This window comes from Rhinopithecus bieti, unplaced genomic scaffold, assembly GCF_001698545.2.
Source record: "Rhinopithecus bieti isolate Rb0 unplaced genomic scaffold, ASM169854v2 scaffold_72161, whole genome shotgun sequence".
In the NCBI taxonomy this organism is placed as follows: domain Eukaryota; kingdom Metazoa; phylum Chordata; class Mammalia; order Primates; family Cercopithecidae; genus Rhinopithecus; species Rhinopithecus bieti.
In genome coordinates, this window is record NW_016828382.1 from 1,958,675 (window position 1) to 1,976,030 (window position 17,356).

The window sequence follows — 17,356 nt, forward strand, 5'->3', positions numbered from 1 at the left end:
TGAACTCCCTGGCAGAGGGCCAGGCCTGCCGTCAGCGCGTGGGAGCGAGCCGCATTCTCAGGGCTGTGTTGGAAGTTCCAAGCATATGAGGCATTTATGGCAGGATAGAGCTGGTACCTATAGGTTTAGGGTTTAATTTTTGTTCTAGAATGTACTTCCTCTCTGAATTGCCGCATGTGCTGAGACGCTGGTTGCACTGTTTCCTTCTGAAGGCCTCTCTGTTTTAAGTGTTGTCTCAGGCCCCACCCACACCTAGCAGCCCTGAGGGGAGAGCAGTGTGAGGGGACATGGCTCTGTGGCCCTCAGTAACCCATTGTCTTCCCTTCACGTGGGCTTCGCACACTGCAGAAGGGACTGGCACTGCTTTGAAAGGCGGTGTGAACTCAACCTCTCCCGCCCACACCAGGGACACCAACCTTTGGGGTTAGCTTAACCAGGAACCAAAGAACATTTAATTAAAACATACTTTTTAGAAAGGAAGAAAGGAGGCCAACACAAAATAGCTAGTTAAAATGCCAGATTTCTGGAAAGTCAGAAGAGAGTAAAGCTAGAACAAATTCTTTGGTGGTAGTGGTCAGGGGGCGGCAGTCAGGACTCCTTCAGAGTCATTATCCTGCTGCTTCTGGTGTCCAGTACCTGCCTCTCAGAAGACAGAATGCAAAACCAAGCTCTACCGAAGCCAATAACCAAGTATCGAATACTGTGAATCAGGGTTCCTTTTGGAAGTGTCCACTGAGGCCCTCTCCATCGAACACAAGATTCATTTCCTTTAATATCCTCCAGGCATATGGATAAACTGCTCCTTTGGCAGTTTCTTAACTGAATAGGGGCTGATGGAGCCCAGCCAGGCTCCAGGTAAACGAGGCTATAAAGTGGGGCTCAAAGAAAATGTCCTCTGGGTTGTGCATGCTCTGTTGACACAGGGCTGGTTAAAATGTCCCAGAGTGGAAGGTCCAGGTCCAGGTCACTTCCTTACTAGTGCCTCAGGGAGACTCTCCCTTCTGGGAGAGAGATGGGAACTGAGGATCCCAGCCCTCCCATCTCCATCCATGCTCAGGGATTGCAGTGGGGGAAGAAGGACCTCCCTTTCTACGTGTCCCCTCACTTGTCTTCCGAGAGCTACCTGTAAAAGAGACAGGCTTTGAGCTACAAAAGCCAAGCACTCCAAATCTAGGGAATTGCAGGGTCACCTTGTACGTTACTCGGCTTGGACTGCCGTAACAAAGTATTAATGCTATAGACGGGGTGGCTTAAACAACATAAATTTATTTTCTCATGGTTCTAGATGTTAGAAGTCCAAGATCAAGGTGTTGGTAGAGCTGGTTTCTTTTGAAGTCTCTCTCCTCGGCTTGCAGATGGTTGTCTCTTCCCTTTATCTTTGCAGGGTCTTCCTTCTGTGGTGTCCTCTCTGTTTATAAGGACACCAATCACCTTGGATTAGGGACCGCCTTAAGACCTCATTTTAACTCAATTACCCTTTCAAAGGCTCTGTCTTCAAATACATTTTGTAGTACTGTAACTCAAATGTGTAATACTGTAACTCGAATGTCTTCAAATACATTTTGTAGTACTGTACTCAACATGTGAGTTTTGGGGAGACACAATTCAGCCCATACACCATGTCTGTGACTTTCAGGAAGACTGGGAACCATAACAACACACCACATTTGAATCATCCAATAATGCCATTCCATCTCCTCTTCTAACCCAAATGCCCCAGTTTTACTGGCGTTTCTGAGCTCCTTAGGCTAGTTTTCTCCAGGACCTCAGTTTTCTGTGGTGCTGAGGACATTTCCTGGAACATTTCCCTTGGGGACAGCAGCACTGCCAAGGTGGAGGCCAGTGTGCTCCCTCACCCGCGACTCCTCCCTTGCTGGCCGTTCCCAGCTCAGCCAAAGCAGAGAGCGAGGCCCAGTTACAGGGCTGTGGTCTTGCCCGAGGAGCCAGGGCTAGCAGACCTCCCAGTCCCCCAGGAGCAGCATTCAAAAAGATAGCCTTCTCTTCATCAGCTTGTACTTCTGTTGTGTTTACAAGCAGGTCTTCTCTGCATGAAACAGGTTCCAGATAAGGATGTTCAGAATTTGTTTGGCACTCCTGAAAAGTAATTGCCTGGTAGTGTAGGCTGGAAAAGAAGACAGGATTATTGAGCCCAGAGATGATCTCTTTTAACCCCTCTGTATTTTTTTTTTTTTTTAGATCAATTTAAAGTTACTTTTCCTATCCCTGAACCAGATCAACGACCGTCCCCTTTACTCTGAGCTTTGCAGTTCAACTCTATTTTCTATGATCGCAGTGCTGAGCTTATTAAACAAACACAGCTCTTGTGAATCCTTTCCCTAAGATGATCGTTCCTGGGAGGTCCTTCTTGGGTGGGTCCCTGGGCACAGAAACCCCAGGCCATGTTTCCTCCTCTGCTCAGCACGCTGGGCAGATTCTGCCTCCCGCAGCTCAGCTTTGGCTCATCGAGAGATAAGATCAGAGACACTACGGAAGGGCCAGGTTTTAACAAGGCAGAAAATACAAGCTATTCCAAACATCAGGCCTACTGTGCAAAAAACAAACCCCCTGGCTTTGGGGGCCCTCTCCTGGAGAGGGTTTCTCTGCTCATAAAGATTGGTATCAAGGGGTGAGGAGAGAGTCATGCCATCCCAGCAGGGCCTCCAGTCGAGGGCTTCACTTTCAATTACCCAAGAGGAGCTGTAGACTGCTGCTTATGTAATGGGCTCTGTGCCTCCTTCTCGGGAGGAGGATGTGGAACCGTTTGGTGTTTGCTGAATAATGAGTCATGGTCAGAGTTAGGGAGCAGAAATAGTGACTCTCTCCCCTGCATTGCTTCATCCGGAACTTCTAGTAAAGAATAAGCCCTGAGTCAGTGCCCAGTGGGGCCTGCCCTGGAAGGGGAAGCACCACAGGAGGCTCTGAAATGCAGGCCCCACAGAGCCCACGCACCAGGCTGAAGGAGACTCTGGGGGCATTTGAAGCCCAGCTGGGCTGCTTGCAAGAAGATTCACTGTTTATTTAGGCCTGTAGCTGAGCTGCCGGGGTTTTCCTATCTCGGGTAATCATAGCTCTCTTCCAGGGTCCAGCCAGGATCCAGGAGTGCTGGGGTGAAGACTGAGGCTTCAAAATGAACAGAGCTTTCTCCAAACCTCATTTTAGCTGTAAGAAACGAAACAAGTCAGCCGGACGCGGTGGCCCTGCTGTAATCCCAGCATTTTGGGAGGCTGAGGCGGGCGGATCACGAAGTCAGGAGTTTGAGACCAGACTGGCCAACATGGTGAAACCCCATCTCTACTAAAGATACAAAAAATTAGCCAGGTGTGGCGGCGAGCGCCTATAATCCCAGCTACTATGTAGGCTGAGGCAGGAGAATTGCTTAAACCCAGGAGGTGGAGGTTGGCAGTTTTTTGGGGAGCCAAGATTGCGCCATGCACTCCAGCCTGGGTGACAGGGTGAGACTCCATCTTAAAAAAAAAAAAGAAATGAAACAAGTCTGAGGGGTGGGAGAAAGGGCACATTTATATCAACTGAGAAGTCGAAAGGTTTGGTTTTGGCCAGAAAGGGAAAAAAAGATACATTATTGCTCACATTCTGAGGTCAAACAAACAAACAAAACCCCTGAGAAAACAATATAAAGCCCTGTAAGGAAAGGTTTAATGGACCAGAAATTATTTGTCCCTCTTCATATTTCTGAGAAATGTAGTTCAAACTTTATAGACTTTCCACATCAGCAAACAATTAATCATGGCTTGCACTCCCACCTGCCATGCTTTTCAACATGCCCAGCAAGAAGCCACAGGCCACTTCTTGTCTTTCTGTAGCAAATCACAGCCCAGATCTGGGTGCATAAGTGAGGTTTCCTATGGAGTTGGTGGGTTACACTGTGGTAGGTGCTGCAAGAAGTTCAGGGCAGCTTGCCTAATGCACAAGGTAGGGAACATTTCCTTCCCTGTGCAAGGCTTCAGGAGGCTGACCCCGGCCTATGACAGCATAACACAAAGCTCAAGGTCAAACTGCCTGGGTTTGAATCCCAGTTCTGCTATCCGCCACCAGCTATGTGAGTCTGGCACACAACTGATTTCTCTGCTTGGTTCTCTCATCCGTAAAATGAAGGCAACAAAAGCTGCTACCTCATAGGGTGGTTGTGAAGACTAAAGTAAAACTTGTAAAGCATTTTGAATGTTTTCTTTTTCTCCATCATTATCTTTTAAGGTTAGCTTAATGTTCATCTCCAGTGACTTCTATCTAAAAATTTGTTAGTGAGACAGACTAGCATAAACAGCTCTTATGGTCAAGCAGATATGGCCTTTTTACAACTAGTAAAATTTTTCTTTAGAATTTTCATTTGCAAAATGGAGAAACTATACATTTGTAGTAAGCATAAATAAAGTATAAATATAAATAAAATGAAGTATCAATAAAATAAAGTATATAAAGTCGTTTAGCTTAGAAAGTGCTCAGTAAGCAGTAGTTATTTTGGTTAAAATTCTCAATTCAATAGACCTGAATCTCTGCTCAAATAAGTTCCATATTTCATTATCCCATGTAGCAAGATGAAATTCCAACACCCAGATCACAGACATCCCTTTAGAGTATTTCTGCATATATTTATAATATAAAATTTCAGAGAGGAAGGACATTTATAAAATTCTAATTTAAAACAAAATTCTTAAGGCATCTAATTCTTAAGGCAAAACATTTTGTTGTTTAGTTGAGAAAAGGAGGGAGGAAAGATGAAGCAATTCTTTAGATTCTTTAAAGAAGGGCTCTTTCAGCTTGGGTTATATTGATTGACTTCCTGGCTTGAATCACTTCGTGGTATTTTGTTCAACTCAGCTGACCATAGGAAGCAGATGACATACCTCCTCTGAGACTGGCTCCTTAGCACCAGATGGACAAGGTAAGTGCTGTAAGATGAGGGGCAGCCACATGGCTGACATTGTCATCATCATCATCCCATGTAGTGTCCACATGTAGGGAGGAGCCCTTCTTGTGTGTTGAGCACAGCACTAAAGGACTTTACCTATTAAATCAGTTTTGTCCTTACAACAACCTTGTTGGCTTAATATTATTATCTCTATCTTTTTAATTTTTATTTATTTATTTATCTATTTAGAGACAGGATCTTATTCTGTCACCCAGGCTGGAGTGCACTGGCACGATCATAGCTTACTGTAGCCTTGAACTCCTTGGCTCAAGCAATCCACCTGCCTCATTCTCCTGAGTTAGGACAATAGGCATGTGCCACCACATCTGGCTCTTTTTTGTTGTTGAGAAGGGCAGTGGGGCGTTCTCGCTATGTTGCCCAGGCTTGTCTCAAACTCCTGGCCTTAAGTTATCCTCCTGCCTCGGCCTCCCAAAGTGCTGGGATTACAGGTGTGAGCCACTGCACCCAGCCTGTTTCCATCTTAAGAATGAGAAAATAATGTTCTTTAGAGTCTTTCAATTTGTTCATGATTCTGCCACTAAGTGGTACAGCAGGGGTGAGAATCCAGGATCCCAATCTTGGAAGCTTTTTCCATTAGACTTTATGGCTACTGCTGCTGAGGGTGGGGCCTTCCCGGAAGCCACTCCCACCCATGCCACTGTGGTTTATAAATCATGCTAAATGTCCCTGCTAAGCAGCCCAAGCTGACCTGCTGGGCTAGTGGCCCTGTCTGGGGGGAGCGCTCACAGGCAGTGCTGGGAGAGACTGCAGCCATTGCTGACAGGCTGGAAGAGGCATTGCCATCCTCAGGCTCTTGGTGTAACTGAGATGAACTTGACAGAAATGATTCGGTTCCACCGGAAAATAAAATTCCCCCTACGTTATTCTGTGGAGTCAGCGGTAAAGGAGGCAGGGGCATCCGCAGTGTCTTGGTGCAGCTATTGGTGCCCCCTGAGAGGGCAGACCTGATGGCCGGGACAAGTTTCTTTTCTTGAAACAACGTTAATTTGTCCAGTTTTGTGGCTTTTTTATGTGGAACAACATTAGCTCATCCAAGCTTGTGGTTTATTTGAAAACGAAATTCCGGTAAATCTTTTGCACCATCTGGCAGTGTGGTGATTGGCCGCGAGTTAGGAACAAGCCACTGAGCACACAAGACAACAAAGCAGAGAAAACCCACCACCCCTAACAGAAAGGCTTTCTGTAAATTCTGTGCCTCAGCAACCCCACGGGGCTCTCTGAGGACGGGTCTGTCCGTGTAAGCAGAGCTGTAACCTGTTACTCTTGGGTGGGAATCTGTTTCCTTCAATAGCTAAGGCCTAGTGGAATTTCTTAGCTTAAGCTTTAGCCAGGGTCTTACATTCTTTCCTTAGACACAGATTAACTGGGACCCTCTGAGGCCACATTCAGAGGATCTAGAAACCAACACGAGTGATCAGGAGAAAAGAGAAATTGAAACATCAGTGGTTGACTCTGGCGTGTGGAAAAATGAGCGGGCCTGAGTCCCCGAGGGACATAGAAGATGGCATTCCCACTTATCTGTGTGCCACACCCAACAATCCTTCCCTGGTATTCATTGTACACATAACAAATGTTTATCCAGTGCCAGCTACATGCCTTGCACTGCCTTGGGCACAGGGGAGAAAACTGTGAACAAGACAGTCAGAGCCCTTGCCTTTAAAGAGCTTATATGCTAGTAGGATAGACAATTTAAAACACATATGATTTGAAATACTAATTTTGGCTGGGCACAATGGCTCATGCCTATAATCCCAGCATTTTGAGAGGCTGAAGTGGGAGGATCACTTGAGCTCAGGAGTTTGAGACCAGCCTGGGCAACAGAGTGGAACTCTGTCTCCACAAAAAATGAAAAATTAGGTGGGCATGGTGCCATGCACCTGTGGTCGCAGCTAGTCGGAAGGCTGAGGTGGGAAGATTGCTTGAAGCCAAGAATTTGAAGCCATGGTCACGCCACTGCACTCTAGCCTAGGTGACAGAGTGAGCTTCTGTCTCAAAAGAACAAAAAACAAAACAATGTAATAATTTCAAATACATTAAGTGCTATGCTGGGGACACAGAAGGGGCTGAGAAGGAGAATGAATGCAGGGAATGAGTGATCTTTAACTAGACAAATCAGGGAAGACTCTCAGAGTCAGTGTTTCAGCAGAGAACCCATGTGAGATGCCGATGAGTGTGCAAGGTGTAGAAAGGCCTCCGTGCTGCAGGAACTGAAGGGCCAGCCTGAAGAGGTATGCAGAAGAAGGAAGAGTGCATGAGAGGAGGATGGGGAGGCAGGCAAGGGCCATGCTCACAAGGCTGTGAGAAGTCATTTGTCCCTTTCACACAGGAGAAGGGCACGATCCAGCTCACATGAACAGAAAAGCACTTTTGCCACTATGAGGAGGATGGATTGTAGGAGACCAGTAGTGGAAGCAGAGCAACCATTGAGGAGGTTATCTCAGTAGTACAGGCAAGAGACAATGGTGGTTTGAATCAAAGGGATAGCAGCAGAGAGGGAGAGAAAAGACATTTGAGCTTGAACCAGGAGAATCTGATGATGGGTTTGATATCAGGGAATAAAGGAAGGGTTCCAATAAGGATGCTTCTAGGTCCTTCATCTTGAGCCATTGAGTGGATGGTGACATTGTTTACTAAAATGGTGAAGACTGGAGGTGTAAACACAATAATCTCGGGGAAGATATTAAGAAATCTGTTTAAACCATGTTAAGTCTGGGTTATCTGTGATATCCAAGTGGAAATTATCAAGGAAATACTCTTGAGTTCAGCAGAGACAAATACAGATTTAGGTGTCATTAGTATGAAGCTGGTATTTGAAACCATGAGAATTGATGAGCTGACCTAGCCGATGGGAATAGAAAAGCATTCCAGAAAAGAATATGTGGGGTTTCTCACCCTGTGGCCTGCATGGGCATCTGGACAGGAGTACACACAGGGGCTGTAACCCACATCATGGGGACCTCATGCACAGATGTTGGACACCTCAGCCCACTGGTGCACAGCCCCCAACCCCTACCATCTGCCTCTCACAAAGCACCCATTTGCTATTACTCCAGGACAAACATGAGGAAAGGCATCAGGCAAGTCCTAGAATTTGGCCTTGAGCTTTTTGGATGAAAATTACAGGGCCCCAGGACTCCAGAGAGTGGTCTAGAAAAGACAGTGTATAGACTGGGCAAGCATGCCCCTCAGACCTATGAGCTCCTCACTCATCTGGCAGGATCAGAGCAGGCCAGGTCAGGGCAGAAACTTCTAAAGCATGAGACACGGGGCAGGGCCCTGGCTGCCAGATCTAAGGGAGGTACTGCATTGGTTATAGTCATCAGAGTAATCAAGGCCATTTCTCCAAGAAGCTGAGGTACAGGCCCTAGGAAAGGAGCGTGTATAACTCGCCCTGCCAATCCCTGGACTACAGCTACAGATTACCCAAAGAACTAAGCATAGAACTACCATTTGATCCAGAAATTCCACTACTGGGTATCTACTTCATGTCTTGAAAAAGAAATGATTATACCAGAAAGATTACTGCACTCGTGTGTTTATCGCAGAACTGTTCTCAATAGCAAAGTCATGAAATCAACCTAAATGCCCATCAATGGATGATCAGATAAAGAAAACGTGGCATATATACACAATGGAATACTATTAAACCATAAAAAGAATAAAATCATGTCTTTTGCAAAAACATGGATGGAACTGGAGGTCATTACTTTAAGTGAAACAGCTCAGAAACAGGGTGACAAATACCACATGTGCTCATTTATGAGTGGGAGCTAAATAACGTGTATACAGGGATGTAGAGTCTAGAAGGATAGACACTGGAGACTTGGAAGGATAAGGGAGGGAGGTGAATGATGAGATATTCCTTAATGGATACAATGTATGTTATTCAGGTGATGGATATACTAAAAGCCCTGACTTTCCCATCACTCAATATATTCATGTAACAAAATTACACTTGTACTCCATACATTTATACCAAAAACAAAACAAAACAAAACAAAACAAAAAAAACAAAAAAAAAAACCCTTACTACTTCTACAGTTTCTAATACATGGACCTGCACCTAACTCCACCCTGACCCTGACCATGTATGTCATAATGGGAGTTGGCACACTTGCTGTACTTGCCAAAACTTACACTGGTGGAAAGAAGAAAAAAATCTAAGATACAGACTTAGGTGAAAGGCAAACAACCCCGGTTGCAGAGGCTACTTCAGCCAGGTTAGCCAGAAGGTCTGAGGACAGGATCCAATGGGCATCTGATGTGTGTTTGAACATCAGGTATGGTTTTCATAGATGCTGGGGAGAGGCCATCCTCCAGGCTGTGGTCAAGATAGGAATTCCAGACATGAGTGGTGTGCAGGGAAGTGTAGAAAAACATAGCTTCTGTTGGTCTGTTCATTCAAGGCTTGGATCCATCCAGGTCCTGACCGGCTGAAGAACAGGATCCATCCAGTGCCCTGTGACCCCAAAGGTTGGGAGTTAGCAAGAGTTGGTTAAGGAATTTGAGGCTCAGGGCTGCCTTCTCATCTTAGTGAACTGCAAGAGTGCCAGGTAAGACAATTCATATTCATTTCATGAAGTTGGTCAGTATTTTGGGATGGTTAGGGTACTGAGGCTGAGATACATTTGAGCATTCACAGTGCATTGTTCACATCTCCACTTTTGGGACTGCTGACCTTGAGTTAATTTTCTGCTCCATAGTACACGGCTAAGTTGCTTGCCTTTGACATGGTTGGCTCAAGCTGAGGCAGGGCTGGAGGCGAAGCCCATCAGCATTCCGTTTTCAAAGTCTCAAGCACTGGCTGCGCTCCCATAAATTCCAGGACTGGTGACCAGACCTTATTTGCTCTCCGAATGATGAAATCCTTACCTTTCTTCATCTACAGAGCAAATTTACAACAGGAAGATGTCACATACAATAGGGCTATAAAAATAATACAGCTGCATGACACTTTCTACTTTGTTCCTTTTTGTCTTCATGGCAACCCTGGTATCCCTGTAGCCACAGAGAGGTAGGACTGTGAGGGAAAGGTACTGCAAACCAGGAACGACATGTCTCATTCCAAACCTCAGTTGTGGCACATGTTGTGGCCTTGGGCAAGTCACCCAATCTGTCCACTCCTTCTTTCCAAAATGTGAAACAAACTGAAAAGGGGCTGGGAGAATGCGTTAGTTTGGTGGAAGGGTCTGGGCCACTTGTTTCCATCAGCGCAATAATGACCTCTTTCTTACAAGACTGGCTGCTCTCCTCATTTCACTTTTGGTAGTCAAGTGGATTTGCAAGTAAATGGGAGCTCTGGCGACAATCTGTGGAGCATTCTAAAAGCCTCTGGTTTGAATTGTCCAGAGAAAATGTCAGGGACTCTTGACTGTTCCTTAAAGGGGCTTTCAACAGGACTCACGTCAAGACTCCCATGAAGCAAGGTTTACACAGAAATGAAATTATGCTCCATTCCTGTTGAGAATTAAGGCAACAGGAAATTTATGCTTTGAAGTGTGGCCTTGAACTTTATATGTTCATTTATCTCAAATGATTGACTATTGCCTAGTGCATTGCTCTGTGACCCATTTAAATGCTTAACAAATGTTGATGGCCAGATAGCTGGATGAATGGGGGGCTAAATCATAGTTAGTACAAACTCACCTATTGTTAAGTTTTCCCCTAGCTCTGGAATTCTCACGATTTGGGGTTCAGGATCCTCAGGCATACTTGATATTAACTTCCATCCATCCTCTTTTACTTCAGGAGGGTTCAGGTTGCATTTGGATTGAGGTGAAACCAAAAGTAGATTCACTGTACTTCTCTGCAGCTACAGGAGGACAGTAAAAAGTACTACCATGAGATATGACTTACAGTGAAAGAAACTGAGGTCTGGAGACACCGAGCATCTTAGCTCAGCCTTACCCCTAGATGGAATACGCAGCTGCATGTGACGTGAGAGTCAATGGAAATCCCCTCTGTCGCCAAACACCAGGCTGCCATTGTGCTTAGAATTCTCTGGATGTGCCTTTTTTGGCCAGAACCGCCATCTTCCAATAATTTGCCAAAATGACGAACACAAAGGGAAAGAGGAGAGACACCCGATATATGTTCTCTAGGACTTTTAGAAAACATGGAGTTGTTCCTTTGGCCACGTATATGCGAATCTATAAGAAAGGTGATATCGTAGACATCAAGGGAATGGGTACAGTTCAAAAAGAAATGCCCCACAAGTGTTACCATGGCAAAACTGGGAGAGTCTACAACGTTACCCAGCATGCTGTTGGCATTGTGGTAAACAAACAAGTTAAGGGCAAGATTCTTGCCAAGAGAATTAATGTGCGTATTGAGCACATTAAGCACTCTAATAGCCGAGATAGCTTCCTGAAATGCGTGAAGGAAAATGATCAGAAAAAGAAAGAAGCCAAAGAGAAAGGTATCTGGGTTCAACTGAAGTGCTAGCCTGCTCCACCCAGAGAAGCACACTTTGTGAGAACCAATGGGAAGGAGCCTGAGCTGCTGGAACCTATTCCCTATGAATTCATGGCATAATAGGTGTTAAAAAAATAAATAAATAAAAGACCTCTGGGCTGAAAAAAAAAAGAATTCTCTGGATGTTCATAGATTCTCTGTGTTGACACAAGAAGTCAATGTCATTTATTAATACCTTCACAAGATCACTCTTTCAGATTAACTTCCTAGTCTGGACACAGGCCCAGAGAGGAACCTGGTGGTAACTTAGTGGTCACCAGACCACGAATCAGCCCAGACCTGCCACAGGGTGACCTTGGAGACTCCATGTAGACTCATGGATACCCTCTCCCCATTCTGCCACAGAGGTACTGAAGACACACTCCCTCTTCATATATCCAGACACCATCCCTGAGAGGAGCAAGGGGAGGGAACAGAACAGAACTCTGAACAACTAAGTATTGTATGTAAGAGAGACTAAAGAGTCTCATAAGGAGACTATTTAAATTATGATCCCAGACTAGGCTTCTTGTAGTGTCTAAAAGCCTTACTACCCAAAGTATGAGCCCCAAACCAACAGCTTCAGGTGGAAACTCATTAGAAACAGACTCTGAGGTCCCAGACCTGAGACTCCAGACCTAAGGTATCAGAATCTGCATATTGATCAGGCCCCTAACGGATTCACAGGCACATTCGGGCTTGAGCAGTGCTGACCTAAAGTACAGAACCCTTCCTTGCCCCCTCCCCACTGTCCAGTAAGGGCAACAGAGAGCAGTTATGGAGCAATACAAAAGCACTTTATCTAGACATCTTTGTGGCGTAAAGTTAATTTGTGACCCTGCCATGGTTGAATGTAAATAAAGAGAAAACTGAAGAGAAGGGTGAGAGCTTCCAGCACCCTTCTGAATTGAAAGCAGCAGGTTAAAAAAAAAAAAAACCAAGCTGGCAACTGGGTGTCGGTTCACATGTCAACTCCCTCTTGAGTGCTATGTTGAGAGGGATTCTGAATCACATCAGAGGTCAGTGGGAAAGAGGCCACGCATGCCAGGTTAGCTATGACTGCATTGGTGAGGGATGGGAGACTCTCAGCATACCTTCTGTGATGGTTAATATTAAGTGTCAGCTTGATCAGACTGAAGGATGCCTAGATGGCTGGTAAAGTATTGTTTCTGGGTGTGTCTGTGGGGATGCTTCCAGAGAAGACTGACATATGAGTCGATAGACGGGAAGAGGAAGACCCACCCTCAATGTAGATGGCAGTGAGGCTAGAACAAAGCAGGCAGAAGCAGGCAAAAGTTTGCTTGCTCAGTCTTCTGACTCCCTTTTTCTTCCCATGCGAGAAGCTTGCTTCCTCCCCTCCTGCCCTTGGACATCAGACTCCAGGTTCCTCTGCCTTTGGATTCTGGGACTTGCCCCAGCAGCTTTCGCAGGGACTCCTGTGCCTTCGATCACAGACTGAAGGCTGCACTGTTGCCTTCCCTGGTTTTAAGGCTTTTGGACTTGGACTAAGCCACTACTGACTTCTCTCTTTCCCTAGCTTGCAGACAGCCTATGGTGAGATGTCATCTTGTAATCATGTGAGCCAATTCTCCCTAGTAAACTCGTATATATATATGAGTTTCTCCATTTCTCCATTAGCCTACTTAGGGTAGCCCTGTTTATAGCCCTATTTGCCTTCAACTTGTACTAGCTGTGTGTGTGTGTGTGTGTGTGTGTGTGTGTGTGTATAATATGTAATATATAGTAATTTACTATATATATATGTATATATTAATATCTTCACAAGATCACTCTTTCAGATTAACTTCCTAGTCTGGACACAGGCCCAGAGAGGAGCCTGGTGGTTTTATATATAGAGAGAGTAAATTACTCTATATAGAGTATATATTACTATATATAGTAAATTACTCTATATAGAGTATATATTACTATATATAGTAAATTACTCTATATAGTATATATTACTATATATAGTAAACTCATATAGAGAGAGTAAACTCATATTTATATAGTAAACTCATATATACCTAGTAAACTCATATATATATACACACACACACAATAAACTCTCTCTCTCTCTCTCACACACACACACACACACATATATATATATCCTATTGGTTTTGTCCCCCTGGAGAACCCTAACACGTCTTCCCCAATTTGCCATCCTTGAGGGAGCAGATGTGCTGAGAAGGACTAATTTGGTCTCTTCTGACAGAAGTAGCAACAGGAGAAGTTTTAAGTGCTCTCTGGCTTTTAAAGAAGGTTTGTGAGTGGACCAAACGGCCACATAGTGAGCCTGCCTCACCTTAGGAGAGTCATGGCCCTCATTCCGTAAGCCTGCTCCTTGCTTGGGGCCTCACTTATTTGACTTTATACTCATTAAGTTGGGAGTGTCTGAAAGGAAGGGTTTTGCTAAGCATGGTGTCAGAAATCAAATTATCAGGGCCATGCTCACCCTGCTAGTGAAAACCTTACTTTCATAAGTAGTGTTTTGTTTTGTTTTTTCCTGAAGGGATGAGGTCTCACTATCTTGTCCAAGCTTGTCTTGAACTCTGGGGCTCAAGCAATCCTCCTGCCTCAGCCTCCCAAGTAGGCGGGATTACATGTATGAGCAACCAAGTCGGGCTCCTCATACATCTTAGAATCACCTGATTATATAGGATTTGGGTGGCTTTTGGATTTTGCCAGCAAAGATATTTTTGCCGAGTCACAAATACATTTTCTTGAAAATGTACTGTTTAAAAGAAATTCCATAATTAAAGTTTTTATTGTTTAAATCAGATTTCTTGTTTCCTTCCCTTCCTTATGGCATTATAGTAAGGGTACTGAAGTGGGAGTGGAGAAGATGTGTGTCTTAACCTTGATCCTCCTATGTATTAGCTAGGTCTATGGGGAGTTAATAAATCCCTCCAACCCTCAGTTTCACTGGTGACTGATATATACTAAGCAATCAATGCTTTTTTTAAAAAAAGAAATCAATCCTAGCCTGCTCTATAAATTTTGTTTAGTTTGAGTACTTATCATTGTTAATGGAGTGATTTCTTTCATCTGTGAAATTTTCAGAGCATCTGGCAGATGCTGGAGGTGGGAGGAAAATGGATCTTTGCAGCTAGGATCATTCTTCTTCTGCCTTGAATGATTTCATGGCACAGAGCTACCCAGAAGCAAGCGGCCACGCCAGAAGACCCCTCGAGGTCCCTAGCATCTTTAAGATTATGTGATTTCCTAAATAAATGTGTGTGGTTGAAGAATATTAATAGAAGCAGAAGCACAACAGGAATTTGCCTCTAACCCCCGCCCCCACCAAGTGGAAAAATAAGCCAACAATAAAGGCTCTTTCAGATGGCCATGCCGGTGCCCCATCCCCAGCCAGATCACAAGAGCAGATGAGGCACACTGGATGCCTTATGTGCTGACAGGGCTGAGGTGCTGGTTCTGAAGTCCCCAGACAGACTGTGTGCTTTGTGATTCCAAGGAATCCATTCCAGCACCCCTCATAAGCAATTATACTTGCTGGAGCACCATAAGGGAGCGAACTGTGTCCTCCTCCCCAGATACATATGTTGAAGCCCTAACTCCAAATGTGACCGTATTTGGAGACAGGACCTTTAAGAGGTAATTAGGGTTAAATGAGGTCATAAGGATGGGTCCCTCATCCAATATGACGGGTGGTCTTATAAGAAGACAGGTACTGGGGTACTTTGCACAGAGGAAAAATTATGTGAGGACACAGCCAGAAGATGAGTGTCTGCAAGCCAGGAAGAGGGGTCTCACTAGAAACCAAGCCTGTTGGCACTTGATCTTGGACTTCCAGCCTCCAGAAGGGTGAGGAAATACATTTCTGTTATTTGAGCCACTCCATCTGTAGTATTTTATATGGCAGCCCAAGCCGACCTATACAGGGATCTCTAGCAGGCTGGGGGTTGGGCCCCACAGCTACAACAGGCCCATCCTGGACAACCAGGGAGCCTCAAGGTTAATGACTCAAGGCTGACTCCTTTCCCAGTGAGCAGGGCAGGAAAGAGGGAGAAGGCTGAGGTCCCTGGGCCCATTTCCGGCTGCCAACTCGATTTGGAGGCTGAGAGCAGGGATGGCAGATGGGAGAGTGATGAGCTCCTCCTGCTGCAGGTGATTCATAGGGCATCCGGGCATGCGGCCCACCTCCAGCACCAGTGGGAGCTGATTTCAAAGCCCTCCGCCAGCCTCTGCTCAGCACATGAGAATCACATGAGGCTGGGAGGTGGCAGGAGAAAGGGGCTATTCTCATGGCCCAGGGAATCCAGTGGCCAAACTCATTGCATCTTGCTTTTGCTCTCTGTGGCCTTTGGTCTGTTTCTCCATTAGCCTACTTAGGGCAGCCCTCTTTATAGCCCTATTTGCCTTCCACTTGTACTAACTGAATTCCTGCCTCACTTTCACAGGCATCCTGCATCTCTGCCTCTTTTGGGTGACTTCTATACCTTCCCCATGGATACCTTCTCTTCACCAAGAGGAGTCCCACACCTTCCAGCAGGACTCTGGGAAGTTTCTCCCTTACAGCAGAGCTACGTTCTGGCCACATCTTCTGGCACCTTATGGCCTATTCAGTTGGGTGAGGCTGGGGCTCCCTGCTTTGTCGTTTAAGGATTCAGACTAGATGAAGATAGAATAACTAGGCTCTTTGGCTCTTTCCCCAAAGACAGTCTACACTGGGGTTTTCGACCCATTTCCTCCTCTCTTTTATCTTTGCCACAAAATGCCTTGGTCAGGATACCTGGCACTGGAAATCTGTCATGTTCCAAGCAGGAAGTGAAGGCCCCTTTCCTTGGGGCTCCAAATGTTCCCAGCATCATCTGAAGCAGACGGGGATTTGATCTCCTCATTGCCCAAGGGCTTCTCTTTCTTCTGGGCACCCTGAAGGCATTATAACCACTCTTCCCTTCCCTTTCTTGCTCCTTTCTTTTCTCAGGGAAGGAAACAGATTTCTCTCCTCATGAGATTTCTTGTTACAGACATAACCTTGATGGCAACAATGGTTTACCAAAACTTGTTTCTGTGCCGCCTGGTACCCGTCCCTCTCCGCCTGGTTGGGCATTCTAGCAGCAGGAGTCTGGAGAGACTTCCCAGCCCCCAGCATGCCACCTGCACATGTCCAGAAGCATGAGGAGCAACATTAACCTTTTAGGAGAGTTTCCAGGGCAAATGAGACAGTCCATGGAGTGTTATTTATGTCTCTTCTTTTCTTCTTCTTTTTCCCCCTTTTGGAAGCAGCCATTTGGAATGGACAGAATGAAACAGAAGTCAAAGAGCTGTCTACACATCCTTCCCAAGCTATAATTAAGATGGAAGCTCATTTGCCATTCTGAGGATTGGTGCAATCAAGCATATGACAGAGCAAGATTTTGGAACATTTTTATCAGTTTTGGAACCACAGCTCCTCAATGGCCAAATTTCTCTTTATGTCTCAGGTTTCAGAGCATGGCCTAACATTTCCCGTACAGACAGGCCACTCCCCTGCCCTCCTGATTCAGCTGACCACTGTGCATTGTAGCAACATGCAAGGGGTAGGAGTGGACACATTCCAGCTCACTGGGGTTTGGAACGGCACCTCTCATCCCCAGAGAAGGGATTCTCTGTGGAGGCTGAGTTGGCAGTGCTCAAGCTTGCCTTGCGGTTGGCACGTAGGCCATCAGAAATCATCTGAGTATCAACCTGCCAAGCTGAGGCCGTCCTGGGGCACAGAGATTTATTGCTAACAGAGGAAAGAAAAGAAGCCATTTCCTTAATGCTGCTTTGCAGGCCACTCTCATAGAAAGGAACTCCCCTGCTGCCCCAGTCAGTTCAATATCTAACTCATCATGCCTGTGTTCTTCCCCGGCAGCTCAGGCTGGTCTGCTACCAGGAACAGGTGCCAAATTAGAGTGTGGAATTTTCCCAGCAGGCCCCAGGGTGTGTTGCTGCCAAGGCAACTGT

The 17,356-nt window shown here is 45.6% G+C and overlaps 1 pseudogene; it reads left to right on the forward strand.

Annotated features, from left to right (window-relative positions):
- Positions 1-9,108: 9,108 nt before the first annotated feature.
- On the forward strand, positions 9,109-11,392 carry LOC108523735 (60S ribosomal protein L21 pseudogene; annotated as a pseudogene).
- Positions 11,393-17,356: the final 5,964 nt, after the last annotated feature.